The sequence below is a fragment of the Petromyzon marinus genome, chromosome 74 (assembly GCF_048934315.1).
Source record: "Petromyzon marinus isolate PM22_M1 ecotype Great Lakes invasive population chromosome 74, UKy_Petmar_22M1.pri1.0, whole genome shotgun sequence".
In the NCBI taxonomy this organism is placed as follows: Eukaryota; Metazoa; Chordata; class Hyperoartia; order Petromyzontiformes; family Petromyzontidae; genus Petromyzon; species Petromyzon marinus.
The window spans coordinates 9,742,810-9,761,016 of record NC_133740.1 but is presented as its reverse complement, the minus strand read 5'-3'; the positions used below and the strand labels follow the sequence as shown (position 1 = coordinate 9,761,016).

The 18,207-nt window shown below is 49.0% G+C and overlaps 1 protein-coding gene across 1 annotated transcript in view; it reads left to right on the top strand.

Annotated features, from left to right (window-relative positions):
• LOC116957406 (taperin) overlaps positions 1-18,207 on the top strand; it is a 45,413-nt gene that overhangs the window by 21,104 nt on the left and 6,102 nt on the right. The window lies entirely within an intron of this gene.

Genomic DNA, 18,207 nt, shown 5'->3' with positions numbered 1-18,207 from the left:
ATGTAAGCTCTGTTTCAGAAGCCACGTTCGGCTGTCGCAAATGATAGCTCGACCAAGTGACTCATCATCATCATGCACAGCAGCAGTCAAAGGCTCTAAACGCGTGGTGGTGACGTTGATTCTAAACGTGGGGGTTGGGGTGGGGGGAACCGGAGGACCCGGGAGAAAAATCCACGGAGAGAGAGAGAGAGAGACACGCAGACTGCAAATCTACAGCAGCAGCAGCAGGCATGGTCAGGGTCGGGATCGAACCCATGACCTCCTGCGTACCAGGCGAGGTAGTCAACATCTCCTAGCCACCGTGATGATGATGAGAGAGAGAGAGACACCGCAAACTGCAAATATACAGGAGCAGCAGGCGTTGTCAGGGGCCGGGATGGAACCCACGACCTCCTGTAGTCTAGGCGAGGTAGTCAACATCTCCTAGCCACCGTGATGATGATGATGATGATGAGAGAGAGACGCAGACTGCAAATCTACAGCAGCAGCAGGCATGGTCAGGGTCGGGATCGAACCCATGACCTCCTGCGTACCAGGCGAGGTAGTCAACATCTCCTAGCCACCGTGATGATGATGAGAGAGAGAGAGACACCGCAAACTCCAAATATACAGGAGCAGCAGGCGTTGTCAGGGGTCGGGATGGAACCCACGACCTCCTGTAGTCTAGGCGAGGTAGTCAACATCTCCTAGCCACCGTGATGATGATGATGAGAGAGAGACGCAGACCCAAATATACAGCAGCAGCAGGCGTTGTCAGGGTCGGGATGGAACCCCACGACCTCCTGTAGACCAGGCGCTCACAGCACTTGGCCCCAACAGTCTGTCAAGGCTACACGGTGGTGGTGGTGGTGGGGGTGGTGGTGGTGGTGGTGGGGGTGGTGGTGGTGGTGGTGGGGATGGTGGTGGCGGTGGTGGTGGCGGTGGGGGTGGTGGTGGCGGTGGTGGCGGTGGTGGTGGTGGTGGTGGGGGTGCTGATGGTGGTGGGGATGGTGGTGTTGGTGGGGGTGGTGGTGGTGGTGGTTGGGGTGGTTGGGGTGGTGGTGGGGGTGGTGGGGATGGTGGGGGTGGGGGTGCTGGTGATGGTGCTGGTGATGGTGGTGGTGATGGTGGGGGGTGCTGGTGGTGATGGTGGTGGTGATGGTGGGGGGTGCTGGTGGTGGTGGCGGGGGTGCTGGTGGTGGTGGTGGGGATGCTGGTGGTGGCGATGGTGGGGGTGCTGGTGGTGGTGCTGGTGGTGCTGGTGGTGCTGGTGGCGATGGTGGGGGTGCTGGTGGTGGTGGTGGTGGTGCTGGTGGTGCTGGTGGTGGTGGTGGGGGTGCTGGTGGTGGTGCTGGTGGTGGTGGGGGTGCTGGTGGTGGCGATGGTGGGGGTGCTGGTGGTGGTGGTGGTGCTGGTGGTGGTGGTGGGGGTGCTGGTGGTGGTGGGGGTGCTGGTGGTGGTGGTGGGGGTGGTGGTGGGGGTCACCCTGTGATGTGTAAACGCACCTGGGGGTGACAGCGGCAATGCGGAAGTGTCTCGGGTGTCTCTAAAAGCGACGCAGCCAGCCCGGCTGGTTCCGAGTCGTTTGGGGGCATCGCGGTGGCTAGGAGATGTTGACTACCTCGCCCGGTATACAGGAGGTCTGTGTCTCTCTCTCTCATCATCATCGCGGTGGCTAGGAGATGTTGACTACCTCGCCCGGTATACAGGAGGTCTGTGTCTCTCTCATCATCATCGCGGTGGCTAGGATATGTTGACTATCTCGCCTGGTATACAGGAGGTCTGTGTCTCTCTCTCTCTCATCATCATCGCGGTGGCTAGGAGATGTTGACTACCTCGCCCGGTATACAGGAGGTCTGTGTCTCTCTCATCATCATCGCGGTGGCTAGGAGATGTTGACTACCTCGCCTGGTATACAGGAGGTCTGTGTCTCTCTCTCTCTCATCATCATCACGGTGGCTAGGAGATGTTGACTACCTCGCCTGGTATACAGGAGGTCTGTGTGTGTCTCTCTCATCATCATCACGGTGGCTAGGAGATGTTGACTTCCTCGCTTGGTATACAGGAGGTCTGTGTCTCTCTCATCATCATCGCGGTGGCTAGGAGATGTTGACTACCTCGCCTGGTATACAGGAGGTCTGTTTCTCTCTCTCTCATCATCATCACGGTAGCTAGGAGATGTTGACTACCTCGCCTGGTATACAGGAGGTCTGTGTGTCTCTCTCTCATCATCATCACGGTGGCTAGGAGATGTTGATTACCTCGCCTGGTATACAGGAGGTCTGTGTCTCTCTCATCATCATCACCGTGGCTAGGAGATGTTGACTACCTCGCCTGGTAAACAGGAGGTCTGTGTCTCTCTCATCATCATCACGGTGGCTAGGAGATGTTGACTACCTCGCCTGGTACGCAGGAGGTCTGTGTCTCTCTCTCTCATCATCATCACGGTGGCTAGGAGATGTTGACTACCTCGCCTGGTGTACAGGAGGTCTAAGCGTCACGCGTTTAGAGTAATTGGCTGCTACTCTCAATGTCCACGCGACGATGATGACGATGATGACGATGATGATGACGATGATGACGATGATGACGATGATGATGAGCGACTTGGTCGAGCTGTCGTTTGTGATCGCACAGGGTCGCTTCTGAAAAAGGGCTACAGCTGAGCGAGCCTTACATCCGGTGAAATAAAAATAGTTTAGTTTAGCTTGGGTCTGTCTGGGTCTTTATGGATCTCTGTAGGTTTCTGTGGGTCTCTATGGGTCTCTGTGGGTCTCTATGAGTGTGGATCTCTGAGTGTGGGTCTCTATGGGTCTCTATGCATCTCTGTGGGTCTCTATGAGTGTGTGTCTATGAATGTGGGTCTCTATGAGTGTGGGTCTATGAATGTGGGCCTCTGTGAGTCTCTATGCATCTCTGTGGGTCTCTACGAGTGTGGGTCTCTATGGGTCTCTATGAGTGTGGGTTTCTATGGGTCTCTGTGGGTCTCTATGAGTGTGGATCTCTGAGTGTGCGTCTCTATGGGTCTCTATGCGTCTCTGTGGGTCTCGATGAGTGTGGATCTCTGAGTGTGGATCTCTATGGGTCTCTATGCATCTCTGTGGGTCTCTACGAGTGTGGGTCTCTATGGTGTCTTTGTGGGTCTCGATGAGTGTGGATCTCTGAGTGTGGGTCTCTATGGGTCTCTATGAGTGTGGGTCTCTATGCATCTCTGTGGGTCTCTATGAGTGTGGGTCTCTATGTGGGTCTATGAGTGTGGGTCTCTATGTGGGTCTATGAGTGTGGGTCTCTATGTGGGTCTATGAGTGTGGGTCTCTATGCATCTCTGTGGGTCTCTATGAGTGTGGGTCTCTATGGTGTCTATGAGTGTGGGTCTCTATGTGGGTCTATGAGTGTGGGTCTCTATGTGTCTCTATGAGTGTGGGTCTCTATGGTGTCTATGAGTGTGGGTCTCTATGTGTCTCTATGAGTGTGGGTATCTATGTGGGTCTATGAGTGTGGGTCTCTGTGTGTCTCTGTGAGTGTGGGTCTCTATGTGTCTCTATGAGTGTGGGTCTCTATGTGGGTCTATTAGTGTGGGTCTCTATGGTGTCTATGAGTGTGGGTCTCTATGTGTCTCTATGAGTGTGGGTCTCTATGGTGTCTATGAGTGTGGGTCTCTATGTGTCTCTATGAGTGTAGGTCTCTATGTGGGTCTATGATTGTGGGTCTCTATGGTGTCTATGAGTGTGGGTCTCTATGTGTCTCTATGAGTGTGGGTATCTATGTGGGTCTATGAGTGTGGGTCTCTATGTGGGTCTATGAGTGTGGGTCTCTATGTGTATCTATGAGTGTGGGTCTCTATGTGGGTCTATTAGTGTGGGTCTCTATGTGTCTCTATGAGTGTGGGTCTCTATGTGGGTCTATGATTGTGGGTCTCTATGGTGTCTTATGAGTGTGGGTCTCTATGTGTCTCTATGAGTGTGGGTATCTATGTGGGTCTATTAGTGTGGGTCTCTATGCATCTCTGTGGGTCTCTATGAGTGTGGGTCTCTATGGGGGTCTATGAGTGTGGGTCTCTATGTGGGTCTCTATGAGTGTGGGTCTCTATGCATCTCTGTGGGTCTCTATGAGTGTAGGTCTCTATGTGGGTCTATGATTGTGGGTCTCTATGTGGGTCTCTATGAGTGTGGGTCTCTATGGTGTCTATGAGTGTGGGTCTCTATGTGTCTCTATGAGTGTAGGTCTCTATGTGGGTCTATGATTGTGGGTCTCTATGGTGTCTATGAGTGTGGGTCTCTATGTGGGTCTATGAGTGTGGGTATCTATGTGGGTCTATGAGTGTGGGTCTCTGTGTGTCTCTATGAGTGTGGGTCTCTATGTGTCTCTATGAGTGTGGGTCTCTATGGTGTCTATGAGTGTGGGTCTCTATGGGTCTCTATGAGTGTGGGTCTCTATGTGTCTCTATGAGTGTGGGTCTCTATGGTGTCTATGAGTGTGGGTCTCTATGTGGGTCTATAAGTGTGGGTCTCTGTGGGTCTATGAGTGTGGGTCTCTATGCATCTCTGTGGGTCTCTATGAGTGTGGGTCTCTATGGTGTCTATGGGTGTGGGTCTCTATGTGTCTCTATGAGGGTGGGTCTCTATGGGGGTCTATGAGTGTGGGTCTCTATGGTGTCTATGAGTGTGGGTCTCTATGTGGGTCTCTATGAGTGTGGGTCTCTATGCATCTCTGTGGGTCTTTATGAGTGTGGGTCTCTATGGTGTCTATGAGTGTGGGTCTCTATGTGTCTTTATGAGTGTGGGTCTCTATATGTGTCTCTATGAGTGTGGGTCTCTATGTGGGTCTCTATGAGTATGGGTCTCTATGTGGGTCTCTATGAGTGTGGGTCTCTGAATATTCAGCTGCTACTATCAATGTCCACGCGACAATGATGATGATGATGACGATGATGACGATGATGTTGATGATGAGCGACTTGGTCGAGCTGTCGTTCGCGATGGTACAGGGTCGCTTCTGGAAAAGAGCTGCTACACAGCAGCCCCTGTGGGGGTGGGGTGGGGTGCCTTTCACCCTGGAAAAAAACCCGAACAGTTTCGCTTCAGTTTCTTTGCCACGAGGAGAAGGAAATTCTGCAGGAGGTATCCAACTCCACCCAGGGCTGGTCTCGGGCAGCCGAGTCCAGCTGTTGACACAATGTGTTCCGTGGTGGCGGTGGTGGTGGCGGTGGTGGTGATGGTGGTGATGATGGTGGTGATGATGATGGCTGTGGTGGTGAGAGTGGTGGTGATAACGATCGATGGTGGTGGTGATAGTGGTGGTGGTGATGATGGTGGTGATGATGGTGGTGATGATGGTGGTGATGATGATGGCTGTGGTGATGGTGGTGGTGATGACGATCGATGGTGGTGGTGATAGTGGTGGTGGTGATGATGATGTCTGTGGTGGTGGTGATGGTGGTGGTGATAGTGGTGGTGATGGTGGTGGTGATAGTGGTGGTGGTGATGATGATGATGGTGGTGATGATGATGGCTGTGGTGGTGATAACGATCGATGGTGGTGATAGTGGTGGTGATGATGATGGCTGTGGTGGTGATGGTAGTGGTGGTGGTGATGACGATGGTGGTGGTGATGATAGTGATGACGATGGTTGTGGTGGTGATAGCGGTGGTGATAGTGGTGATAGTGTGGTGGTGGTGGTGGTGGTGATGATAGTGATGACGATGGTGGTGGTGATAGTGGTGGTGGTGATAGTGGTGATAGTGGTGGTGGTGATAGTGGTGGTGGTGGTGATGATAGTGATGACGATGGTGGTGGTAGTGATAGTGGTGGTGATAGTGGTGGTGGTGATGATAGTTATGACGATGGTGGTGGTGATAGCGGTGGTGGTGATAGTGGTGGTGATAGTGGTGGTGATAGTGGTGATAGTGGTGGTGGTGATAGTGGTGGTGGTTATAGTGGTGATAGTGGTGGTGGTGGTGGTGGTGATGATAGTTATGACGATGGTGGTGGTGATGACGATGGTGGTGGTGGTGATGACGATGGTGGTGGTGATAGTGGTGGTGGTGATGATAGTTATGACGATGGTGGTGATAGTGGTGGTGATGATGATGGCTGTGGTGGTGGTGGTGATAGTGGTGGTAGTGATGATGATGGCTGTGGTGGTGATAGTGGTGATGATGGTGGTGATGGTGGTGGTGGTGATGACGATGGTGGTGGTGGTGGTGATGACAATGGTGGTGATAGTGGTGATGGTGGTGGTGGTGATAGTGGTGGTGGTGGTGATAGTGGTGGTGGTGGTGATGATAGTGATGACGATGGTGGTGGTGGTGATAGTGGTGGTGCTGATGATAGTGATGATGACGATGGTGGTGGTGGTGATAGTGGTGGTGGTGATGACGATGGTGGTGGTGGTGATAGTGGTGGTGGTGATGACGATGGTGGTGGTGGTGATAGTGGTGACAGTGGTGGTGGTGGTGATAGTGGTGGTGGTGGTGATGATAGTGATAGTGGTGATGATAGTGATGACGACGATGGTGGCGGTGATTGTTTTGGCGGTGGCTGTGGCACTACCAATACGTGTGGACCTCTGCTGTGAAGATTGGCGGTGTAGCGGCTAAGCCCCTGTCCACGAACTCGGCCAATACCGCGAATATCAATCCCTGCTCACGGCCAACGGCGCCCCAAAGCACTGCCTAACCGGGTCTTGGCGCCTACCCCCCCTCTCCCCCCCTCTAGGTCTACTCGGCCCTAAACGAGCGCCTGTCACCGTGTGTACACAACAATTCTCGGAAGGCAAAGATCTCAGCCGGGCGTGGCACGTGCACCCACGCCCTCCGTGTGTGTTGGCCGGCCTTCATAGGGTCCTGCTGCTGCTGCCGCCGCTGCTAACAGCCCTTGCCCCAACAGCCTGTTACACGGGCTACACGGGGGACCTTTGCCTTTGTGGCGCTGGCCGCCCATCCCCCTCTGTGTGTGTGTGACGCGGTGCCGGCCGGCCAGCCGGGCCGGCCTTCATAGGGTCCTGCTGCTGCTGCCGCTGCTGCTAACAGCCCTTGCCCCAACAGCCTGTTACACGGGCTACACGGGGGAGCTTTGCCTTTGCGGCCACTGGGGAGACAAAGGCGGCCGGGCGCGCGTGGCGCTGGCCACCCACCGCACCTCTTGTGGCGCGGTCGGTGGCGGCCTTCACCGGTTGCCGCCGCGGCTACGGCTCGCTACCGGGCAGCACTTGCCCCCTCGGCCTGTCGAGGCTACACCCGGGGGGCGGGCGCCTCCTCCTTTGTCTGTGTGTGTGTGTGGTGTCCGTGCGTACGAGGGGAGCGGTGGTGCAGTGGTTAGCGCCTCGCGCTGCAAGGCCGAGCCCGGTGGCCCCGAGTTGGAGTCTCGGCCACCCATTGTTGCGTCGAGCAAACTCCGCCGGTTTGCATTAATTTATTAATTTATTAATTTGTTAATTTATTAATTTATTCATGCAAACCGACACACCTGATGACGACCGTTTGTGTTATGGTCGAAATGTCGTGATGATTTTTTTTTATTGTTTTATATATATATTTTATTGTTTTATTGTTTCCCTTCAACGTGACTTTACCGAAAGAGCTGAGAATACAATAGTTTAGTTTTAGTATGGAGTCTCGATGACTATCGGTCTCTCTGGGTCTCTGTGGATCTCTGTGGGATTCTGTGGGGGTCTCTGTGGGTTAGTGTGGGTTTCTGTGGGGGTCTCTGTGGGTCTCTATGGGTTTCTGTGGGTCTCTATGGATCTCTGTGGGATTCTGTGGGGGTCTCTGTGGGTTAGTGTGGGTTTCTGTGGGTCTCCGTGGGGGTCTCTGTGGGTCTCTATGGGTTTCTGTGGGTCTCTATGGATCTCTGTGGGATTCTGTGGGTCTCTATGGCTCTCCGTGGGATTTCCGTGTTACTTTGAGTGTGGGTCTCTTTGGGTCTTTTTGGGCATCTACGACGGTGTGGGTCTGCTATATAAGTGTGAGTCTCTGTGGGTCCCTTGGCCTCTGCGAGTCTGTAAAATCAGCGTCACGCGTTTGGAGGGTTTCGCTGCTGCTGTGAATGTCCTCGCCATCACGATGACGACGACGACGACGATGACGACGATGTTTACGAAGCAACTTTCGTCGGGCTGATCCTTGCCGACGTCCAGGTCGCTTCTGACAACCGGGCGACTGCAGAGCAGCCGAGTGGACGCCGTACTCCTTGGCAGATACAGATAGTTGAGTTTTATCGCCACCGCCCGTGAATCAAAGGTCTCCCGGCCTGCCGACGTTGTGCTGTTAAGTGACACGATTGGCATGCAAATCTCTCTCCCTCTCTCCGTCTCTCCATCTCTCTCTCTCTCTCTTTTCTTTTTTTACGATCAGAGGAAACAAGAAGATGCTCGGTGTAGTCGGCATTTTGCTCCGTTCATCAATTCGGTTTTTTTTTTGCTTTGCTTTATCGTAAACCTTTTGAATGAAAGACCCAACAAAATATTTTTTTTATTTTTTTCCTGCTCTCCTTACCCCTTCCTTCTCTCTCTCTACCCCCCTCTCTGCCTCTCCTCTCTCTCTGCCCCTTCTCTTCCTACTCCATTTCGCTTTCTCTCACTCTCTCTCTCTCTCGCTTATAACTACGACAAGTGCTGCATCTGCACGCAGCCCTTCTCACAGTCAAACGGCCTCCGACGGGTAGCTCAGATCTGCACGCACAGAGCTCTCTACCGTCATCTGCCACCAAGCACACGGCCAGCGCCCACCCCTCCTTGAAGGCCGGCACGGCGTGGGTCAGCCGCGCGTGGTGGAGCTCCGGCCCACACCCTGGCTCCGACCAGAGCGCGGAAGATGCCCAGGCTGCTGGCCGGACGTTGCCCCTCCAGGGCCACCTTCCTCGGCCTGTATACGGCGAGCTTGGCGTAGCCGATGAGCACGTTAACCGGCCCCTGAAGATGTTGGGGTCCGTCGCCCTCTCTCTCCATCTCTCTCTCTCCCATCTCTCTCTCTCCCTCATCTCTCTCTCTCTCCCATCTCTCTCCCATCTCTCTCTCTCTCTCTCCCATCTCTCTCCCATCTCTCTCTCTCTCCCATCTCTCTCTCTCTCCCATCTCTCTCTCTCCCATCTCTCTCTCTCTCCCATCTCTCTCTCTCCATCTCTCTCTCCCATCTCTCTCTCTCTCTCCATCTCTCTCTCCCATCTCTCTCTCTCTCTCCCATCTCTCTCTCTCCATCTCTCTCTCCCATCTCTCTCTCTCCATCTCTCTCTCCCATCTCTCTCCCATCTCTCTCTCTCCATCTCTCTCCCATCTCTCTCCCATCTCTCTCTCTCCATCTCTCTCCCATCTCTCTCTCTCCATCTCTCTCCCATCTCTCTCTCTCGCAAACACGGCCAGGATGGCATCACAGCCAGATTCTAAAGTGCGGCGGCGAGGGTTCAACCGTGGAGTTGTCTCGAAAGTCGGCCGTGGCGAGGAGACGCTGACTGCCTCGCCCGCTCTGCAGGAGGTCGTGGGTTCGATCCCGACCCTGACGATGCCTGCCGCTGTATATTTGGAGTTTGCGTGTGTCTCTCTCTCTCATCATCATCATCATCATCACGGTGGCTAGGAGATGTTGACTACCCCGCCTGGTATACAGGAGGTCGTGGGGTTCCATCCCGACCCTGATGCCTGCTGCTGCTGTAGATTTCGAGTTTGCGTGTCTCTCTCTCATCATCATCACGGTGGCTAGGAGATGTTAACTTCCTTGCCTGGTACGCAGGAGGTCGTTGGTTCGATCCCGACCCTGACGATGCCTGCTGTAGATTTGGAGTACTGCGTCTCTCTCTCTCTCTCATCATCATCACGGTGGCTATGAGATGTTGACTACCTCGCCTGGTCTACAGGAGGTCGTGGGTTCCATCCCGACCCTGACGCCTGCTGCTGCTGTATATTTGGAGTCTGCGTCTCTCTCTCTCTCTCTCCCCGTGGTCGCGAGGATTTTTTTCTGCGGGTCCTACAGTTCCCCCCCCCGCCCCCGCAAGATTTATAGTCGACGTCAACCACACGTTTCGAGTATTTGCCTGCTGCTACACATTTCCACGTGATGATGATGATGATCCACATGGCTCAGTGGGGACTTACCTGGTCAAAATAATTTAGTTTTCGTATGGGTCTGTGGGTTCCTTACGGGGTATTTTGTGGGTTTCTATGAGTGTGGGTCTCTATGGGTCTCTATGGGTCTCTATGACCATCGAATCGACAGCACGTGTCAAGGCTATTTGGCTGCCACTCGGTTGAGCTGCCATCGTTTGTGATGGGCCTTGTGGTCGCTTCTGAAAAGGAGCGACTACACAGCAGCTCAAATAAAAATAAGTCATATTTAAAAATCCTTTTTTTTATTTTTTTTAAAGCACGCTTTAATGAAATGTACTGTGCTAGTAATGTCAAAACTCCACCACTCCAGGAAGTGACCCTGAAGCTTGCCACAACGTAAGGGGGCCGTGGTGATTTACAGCCAACGTCAGTTGAGCGTGGACAATTAGACCCAAGCCGAAACATAACGTGTAAAAAAAAAGATTGTTTACAAAAATATAATTTATTTTTAATGATAGAATATCGTACTGTCATCAGTGTGACATCAGTATGCCGAGTTTGCAGTCGATAGCACATGGGGAAGTGGGTTACAATCGAGTTACAAGATTAGAGGATACAACAACAACAGACAGAGTGACTTAATAGAAAGCGTGTAAAAAGATTGTTAAAAAATATTTTTTTTATTTTTAATGATAGAATATCGTACTGTCATCAGTGTGACATCAGTATGCCGAGTTTTGCAGTCGATAGCACATGGGGAAGTGGGTTACAATTGAGTTACAAGATTTGACGATACATCAACAACGGACAGAGTGAGTTAATAGAAAGCGTGTAAAAAGATTGTTAAAACATTTTATTATTTTTAATGACAGAATGTCTTACTGTCATCAGTGTGACATCAGTATACCAAGTTTTGCAGTCGATAGCACATTGGGAAGTGGGTTACAATCGAGTTACAAGATTAGAGGATACAACAACAACAACATACAGTGAGTTAATAGAAAGTGTGTAAAAAGATTGTTACAAAAATATTTTATTATTTTAATGATAGAATATCGTACTGTCATCAGTGTGACATCAGTGTACTGAGTTTGCAGTCGATAGCACATTGGGAAGTGGGTTACAATCGAGTTACAAGATTAGAGGATACAACAACAACATACAGTGAGTTGATAGAAAGCGTGTAAAAAGATTGTTAAAACATATTTTATTATTTTTAATGACAGAATGTCCTACTGTCATCAGTGTGACATCAGTATACCAAGTTTTGCAGTCGATAGCACATTGGGAAGTGGGTTACAATCGAGTTACAAGATTAGAGGATACAACAACAACAACATACAGTGAGTTAATAGAAAGTGTGTAAAAAGATTGTTACAAAAATATTTTATTATTTTTAATGATAGAATATCGTACTGTCATCAGTGTGACATCAGTGTACTGAGTTTGCAGTCGATAGCACATTGGGAAGTGGGTTACAATCGAGTTACAAGATTAGAGGATACAACAACAACATACAGTGAGTTGATAGAAAGCGTGTAAAAAGATTGTTAAAACATATTTTATTATTTTTAATGACAGAATGTCCTACTGTCATCAGTGTGACATCAGTATACCAAGTTTTGCAGTCGATCCCACATTGGGAAGTGGGTTACAATTGAGTTACAAGATTAGAGGATACAACAACAACATACAGTGAGTTAATAGAAAGCGTGTAAAAAGATTGTTAAAAAATATTTTTATTTTTAATGATAGAATATCGTACTGTCATCAGTGTGACATCAGTATGCTGAGTTTGCAGTCGATAGCACATGGGGAAGTGGGTTACAATTGAGTTACAAGATTAGAGGATACATCAACAACAACAACAACATACAGTGAGTTGATAGAAAGCGTGTAAAAAGATTGTTATTTTTTTTAATGATAGAATATCGTACTGTCATCAGTGTGACATCAGTATGCCGAGTTTGCAGTCGATAGCACATGGGGAAGTGGGTTACAATTAAGTTACAAGATTAGAGGATACAACAACAACATACAGTGAGTTAATAGAAAGCGTGTAAAAAGATTGTTAAAAAATATTTTTATTTTTAATGATAGAATATCGTACTGTCATCAGTGTGACATCAGTATGCTGAGTTTGCAGTCGATAGCACATGGGGAAGTGGGTTACAATTGAGTTACAAGATTAGAGGATACATCAACAACAACAACATACAGTGAGTTGATAGAAAGCGTGTAAAAAGATTGTTATTTTTTTTAATGATAGAATATCGTACTGTCATCAGTGTGACATCAGTATGCCGAGTTTGCAGTCGATAGCACATTGGGAAGTGGGTTACAATCGAGTTACAAGATTAGAGGATACAACAACAACAGACAGAGTGACTTAATAGAAAGCGTGTAAAAAGATTGTTAAAAAATATTTTATTATTTTTAATGACAGAATGTCCTACTGTCATCAGTGTGACATCAGTATACCAAGTTTTGCAGTCGATAGCACATTGGGAAGTGGGTTACAATCGAGTTATAAGATTAGAGGATACAACAACAACAACATACAGTGAGTTAATAGAAAGTGTGTAAAAAGATTGTTACAAAAATATTTTATTATTTTTAATGATAGAATATCGTACTGTCATCAGTGTGACATCAGTGTACTGAGTTTGCAGTCGATAGCACATTGGGAAGTGGGTTACAATCGAGTTACAAGATTAGAGGATACAACAACAACATACAGTGAGTTGATAGAAAGCGTGTAAAAAGATTGTTAAAACATATTTTATTATTTTTAATGACAGAATGTCCTACTGTCATCAGTGTGACATCAGTATACCAAGTTTTGCAGTTGATCCCACATTGGGAAGTGGGTTACAATTGAGTTACAAGATTAGAGGATACAACAACAACATACAGTGAGTTAATAGAAAGCGTGTAAAAAGATTGTTAAAAAATATTTTTATTTTTAATGATAGAATATCGTACTGTCATCAGTGTGACATCAGTATGCTGAGTTTGCAGTCGATAGCACATGGGGAAGTGGGTTACAATTGAGTTACAAGATTAGAGGATACATCAACAACAACAACATACAGTGAGTTGATAGAAAGCGTGTAAAAAGATTGTTATTTTTTTTAATGATAGAATATCGTACTGTCATCAGTGTGACATCAGTATGCCGAGTTTGCAGTCGATAGCACATGGGGAAGTGGGTTACAATTAAGTTACAAGATTAGAGGATACAACAACAACATACAGTGAGTTAATAGAAAGCGTGTAAAAAGATTGTTAAAAAATATTTTTTATTTTTAATGATAGAATTTCGTACTGTCATCAGTGTGACATCAGTATGCCGAGTTTTGCAGTCGATACCACATGGGGAAGTGGGTTACAATTGAGTTACAAGATCAGAGGATACAACAACAACAGACAGAGTGAGTTAAATAAAAGCGTGTAAATAATAAATAGTTTCGATTTAAAGCTTTCGTGACTGGAAGGATTCATCTTCTTTGGTTCTTTCGGTAAAGTCACCACGTGGAATGAGAATAAAAGAATCAATTAATAAAATAACACAAGAAAATTCTCACTGAGAATTCTCACTCAAAATTCTCACCGAGAATTCTCACTGAGAATTGTATTGTGTTATTTTATTTTATTGATTGATTCTTTTATTCTCATTCTACGTGACTTTACCGAAAGAACCAAAGAAGACTAAATAGTTTAGTTCGGATGAATTAGAATTGTGGGGGGGTCGGGTGGGGGGCCAACGCCTCTTAAGCACGGTGTCATCGTCGGCGTGGTCTGACCCCGCGTTGTTGTTAGCCACCCATTTTTTTGACCCCGAGCTTGACCTTTGTGCTCACTGCGCTCACCTTCATCTCTGTCGACTTCTAACGACGTTGGAGTTAACGACGTTGGAGTTAACGACGTTGGGGCTAACGGCGTTGGAGTTAACGACGTTGGAGTTAACGACGTTGGAGTTAACGACGTTGGAGTTAACGACGTTGTGGAGTTAACGACGTTGGAGGTAACGACGTTGGAGTTAACGACGTTGGGGCTAACGGCGTTGGAGTTAACGACGTTGGAGTTAACGACGTTGGAGTCAACGACGTTGGAGTTAACGACGTTGGGGCTAACGACGTTGGGGCTAACGACGTTGGAGTTAACGACGTTGGAGTTAACGACGTTGGAGTTAACGACGTTGGAGTTAACGACGTTGGAGTCAACGACGTTGGAGTTAACGACGTTGGGGCTAACGACGTTGGGGCTAACGACGTTGGAGTTAACGACGTTGGAGTTAACGACGTTGGAGTTAACGACGTTGGAGTCAACGTCGTTAGAGTTAACGACGTTGGAGTTAACGACGTTGGAGTTAACGACGTTGGAGTTAACGACGTTGGAGTTAACGACGTTGGAGTCAACGACGTTGGAGTCAACGACGTTGGAGTTAACGACGTTGGAGTCAACGTCGTTGGAGTTAACGACGTTGGAGTTAACGTCGTTAGAGTTAACGACGTTGGAGTCAACGTCGTTAGAGTTAACGACGTTGGAGTTAACGACGTTGGAGTTAACGACGTTGGAGTCAACGTCGTTAGAGTTAACGACGTTGGAGTTAACGACGTTGGAGTTAACGACGTTGGAGTTAACGACGTTGGAGTCAACGACGTTGGAGTTAACGACGTTGGAGTTAACGACGTTGGAGTCAACGTCGTTGGAGTTAACGACGTTGGAGTTAACGTCGTTAGAGTTAACGACGTTGGAGTCAACGTCGTTAGAGTTAACGACGTTGGAGTTAGCGACGTTGGAGTTAACGACGTTGGAGTTAACGACGTTGGAGTTAACGTCGTTGGAGTTAACGACGTTGGAGTTAACGACGTTGGAGTCAACGTCGTTGGGGTTAACGACGTTGGAGTTAACGACGTTGGAGTTAACGACGTTGGAGTCAACGACGTTGGAGCTAACGACGTTGGAGTTAACGACGTTGGAGTTAACGACGTTGGAGCTAACGACGTTGGAGTTAACGACGTTGGAGTTAACGAGGTTGGAGTTAACGACGTTGGAGTCAACGACGTTGGAGTTAACGACGTTGGAGTTAACGACGTTGAAGTTAACGACGTTGGAGTTAACGACGTTGGAGTTAACGACGTTGGAGTTAACGACGTTGAAGTTAACGACGTTGGAGTTAACGACGTTGGAGTTAACGACGTTGGAGTCAACGACGTTGGGGCTAACGACGTTGGAGTTAACGACGTTGGGGTTAACGACGTTGGAGTCAACGACGTTGGAGTTAACGACGTTGGAGTTAACGACGTTGTGGAGTTAACGACGTTGGAGTTAACGACGTTGGAGTTAACGACGTTGGAGTCAACGACGTTGGGGCTAACGACGTTGGAGTTAACGACGTTCGAGTTAACGACGTTGGAGTTAACGACGTTGGAGTCAACGACGTTGGAGTTAACGACGTTGGAGTTAACGACGTTGGAGTCAACGACGTTGGAGTTAACGACGTTGGAGCTAACGACGTTGGGGTTAACGACGTTGGAGTTAACGACGTTGGAGTTAACGACGTTGGAGTTAACGACGTTGGGGTTAACGACGTTGGAGTTAACGACGTTGGAGTTAACGTCGTTGGAGTTAACGACGTTGGAGTTAACGAGGTTGGAGTTAACGTCGTTGGAGCTAACGACGTTGGAGTTAACGTCGTTGGAGTTAACGACGTTGGGGTTAACGACGTTGGAGTTAACGACGTTGGAGTTAACGTCGTTGGAGCTAACGACGTTGGGGTTAACGACGTTGGAGTTAACGACGTTGGGGTTAACGACGTTGGAGTTAACGACGTTGGAGTTAGCGACGTTGGAGTTAACGACGTTGGAGTTAACGACGTTGGAGTTAACGTCGTTGGAGTTAACGACGTTGGAGTTAACGAGATTGGAGTTAACGTCGTTGGAGCTAACGTCGTTGGAGCTATTGATTTTACTTCCGTGTTCACCGACGATGAGTCACTCGCTCACCTTAATTTCTCCGAACTGCTATCGTCGTTGGAGGCAACCACGTTGCTGGGAATGCATTAATTATTTATATTCCCCCACCCCCACCCCCCCGAGCCCTCCCTCCCTCCCCCCCCCACGTTTCACCGCCACCACCACCGCAGAGGGGAAAGTCCCAGCCGCATTCTTTCCTAAGGCCAGGGGGTCGAAGGTCAGGTTCGCTGCCGCCCCTAGGAGAGATGTGGCCAGATGTGTTGGCCGTGGTCTCCTGCCCCAACTCGCAATTCACGAGCAACTTTCACCTCGTTCTATTGATTTACTTTGACCGGGTAAGGCCCCGCTGGGCCGCTGTGAAGGAAGCCCTTTGTCAGGTGGCTCATCTTCATCATCGTCGTCATCGTCGTAATAATCATCATCGTTATCGTCGTCATCATCATCGTTGTCATCGTCGTCGTCGTCATCGTCGTCATCGTCGTTGTCATCGTCGTCGTCATCGTCGTCATCATCGCACATTGATTCGACAGACGCACAGAGACCCATGCTCATAGAGACCCACAGAGACCCATGCTCATAGAGACCCACAGAGACCCATGCTCATAGAGACCCACAGAGACCCATGCTCATAGAGACCCACAGAGACCCATGCTCATAGAGACCCACAGAGACCCATACTCATAGAGACCCACAGAGACCCATACTCATAGAGACCCACAAACTCACAGAGACCCATACTAAAACTGCATTTTTATTTGACCAGGTAAGTCTATGGGTCTCTGAGTGGTGAGTCTGTGGGTCTCTGAGTGATGAGTCTATGGGTCTCTGAGTGGTGAGTCTATGGGCCTCTGTGTGGTGAGTCCTTGGGTCTTTGAGTGATGTGTCTATGGGTCTCTGTGTGATGAGTCTATGGGTCTCTGTGTGGTGAGTCTATGGGTCTCTGTGTGATGAGTCTATGGCTCTCTGTGTGATGAGTCTATGGGTCTCTGTGTGATGAGTCTATGGGTCTCTGAGTGTTGAGTCTATGGGTCTCTGTGTGATGAGTCTATGGGTCTCTGTGTGATGAGTCTATGGGTCTCTGTGTGATGAGTCTATGAGTCTCTGAGTGATGAGTCTATGGGTCTGTGTGTGATGAGTCTATGGGTTTCAGTGTGATGAGTCTATGGGTCTCTTTGTGATGAGTCTATGGGTCTCTGTGTGATGAGTCTATGGGTCTCTGTGTGATGAGTCTATGGGTCTCTGTGTGATGAGTCTATGAGTCTCTGTGTAATGAGTCTATGGGTCTCTGAGTGATGAGTCTATGGGTTTCTGTGTGATGAGTCTATGGGTCTCTGTGTGATGGGTCTATGGGTCTCTGTGTGATGAGTCTATGGGTCTCTGTGTGATGAGTCTATGGGTCTCTGTGTGATGAGTCTATGGGTCTCTGAGTGATGAGTCTATGGGTTTCTGTGTGATGAGTCTATGGGTCTCTGTGTGATGAGTCTATGGGTCTCTGTGTGATGAGTCTATGGGTCTCTGTGTGATGAGTCTATGGGTTTCTGTGTGATGAGTCTATGGGTCTCTGTGTGATGGGTCTATGGGTCTCTGTGTGATGAGTCTATGGGTCTCTGTGTGATGAGTCTATGGGTCTCTGTGTGATGAGTCTATGGGTTTCTGTGTGATGAGTCTATGGGTTTCTGTGTGGTGAGTCTATGGGTCTCTGTGTGATGAGTCTATGGGTCTCTGTGTGATGAGTCTATGGGTCTCTGTGTGATGGGTCTATGGGTCTCTGTGTGATGAGTCTATGGGTCTCTGTGTGGTGAGTCTGTGGGTCTCTGTGTGATGAGTCTGTGTGATGAGTCTATGGGTCTCTGTGTGATGAGTCTATGGGTCTCTGTGTGATGAGTCTATGGGTCTCTGTGTGATGAGTCTATGGGTCTCTGAGTGATGAGTCTATGGGTCTCTGTGTGATGAGTCTATGGGTCTCTGTGTGATGAGTCTATGGGTCTCTGTGTGATGAGTCTATGGGTCTCTGTGTGATGAGTCTATGGGTCTCTGAGTGTTGAGTCTATGGGTCTCTGTGTGATGAGTCTGTGGGTCTCTGAGTGTTGAGTCTATGGGTCTCTGTGTGATGAGTCTATGGGTCTCTGTGTGATGAGTCTATGGGTCTCTGAGTGTTGAGTCTATGGGTCTCTGTGTGATGAGTCTATGGGTCTCTGTGTGATGAGT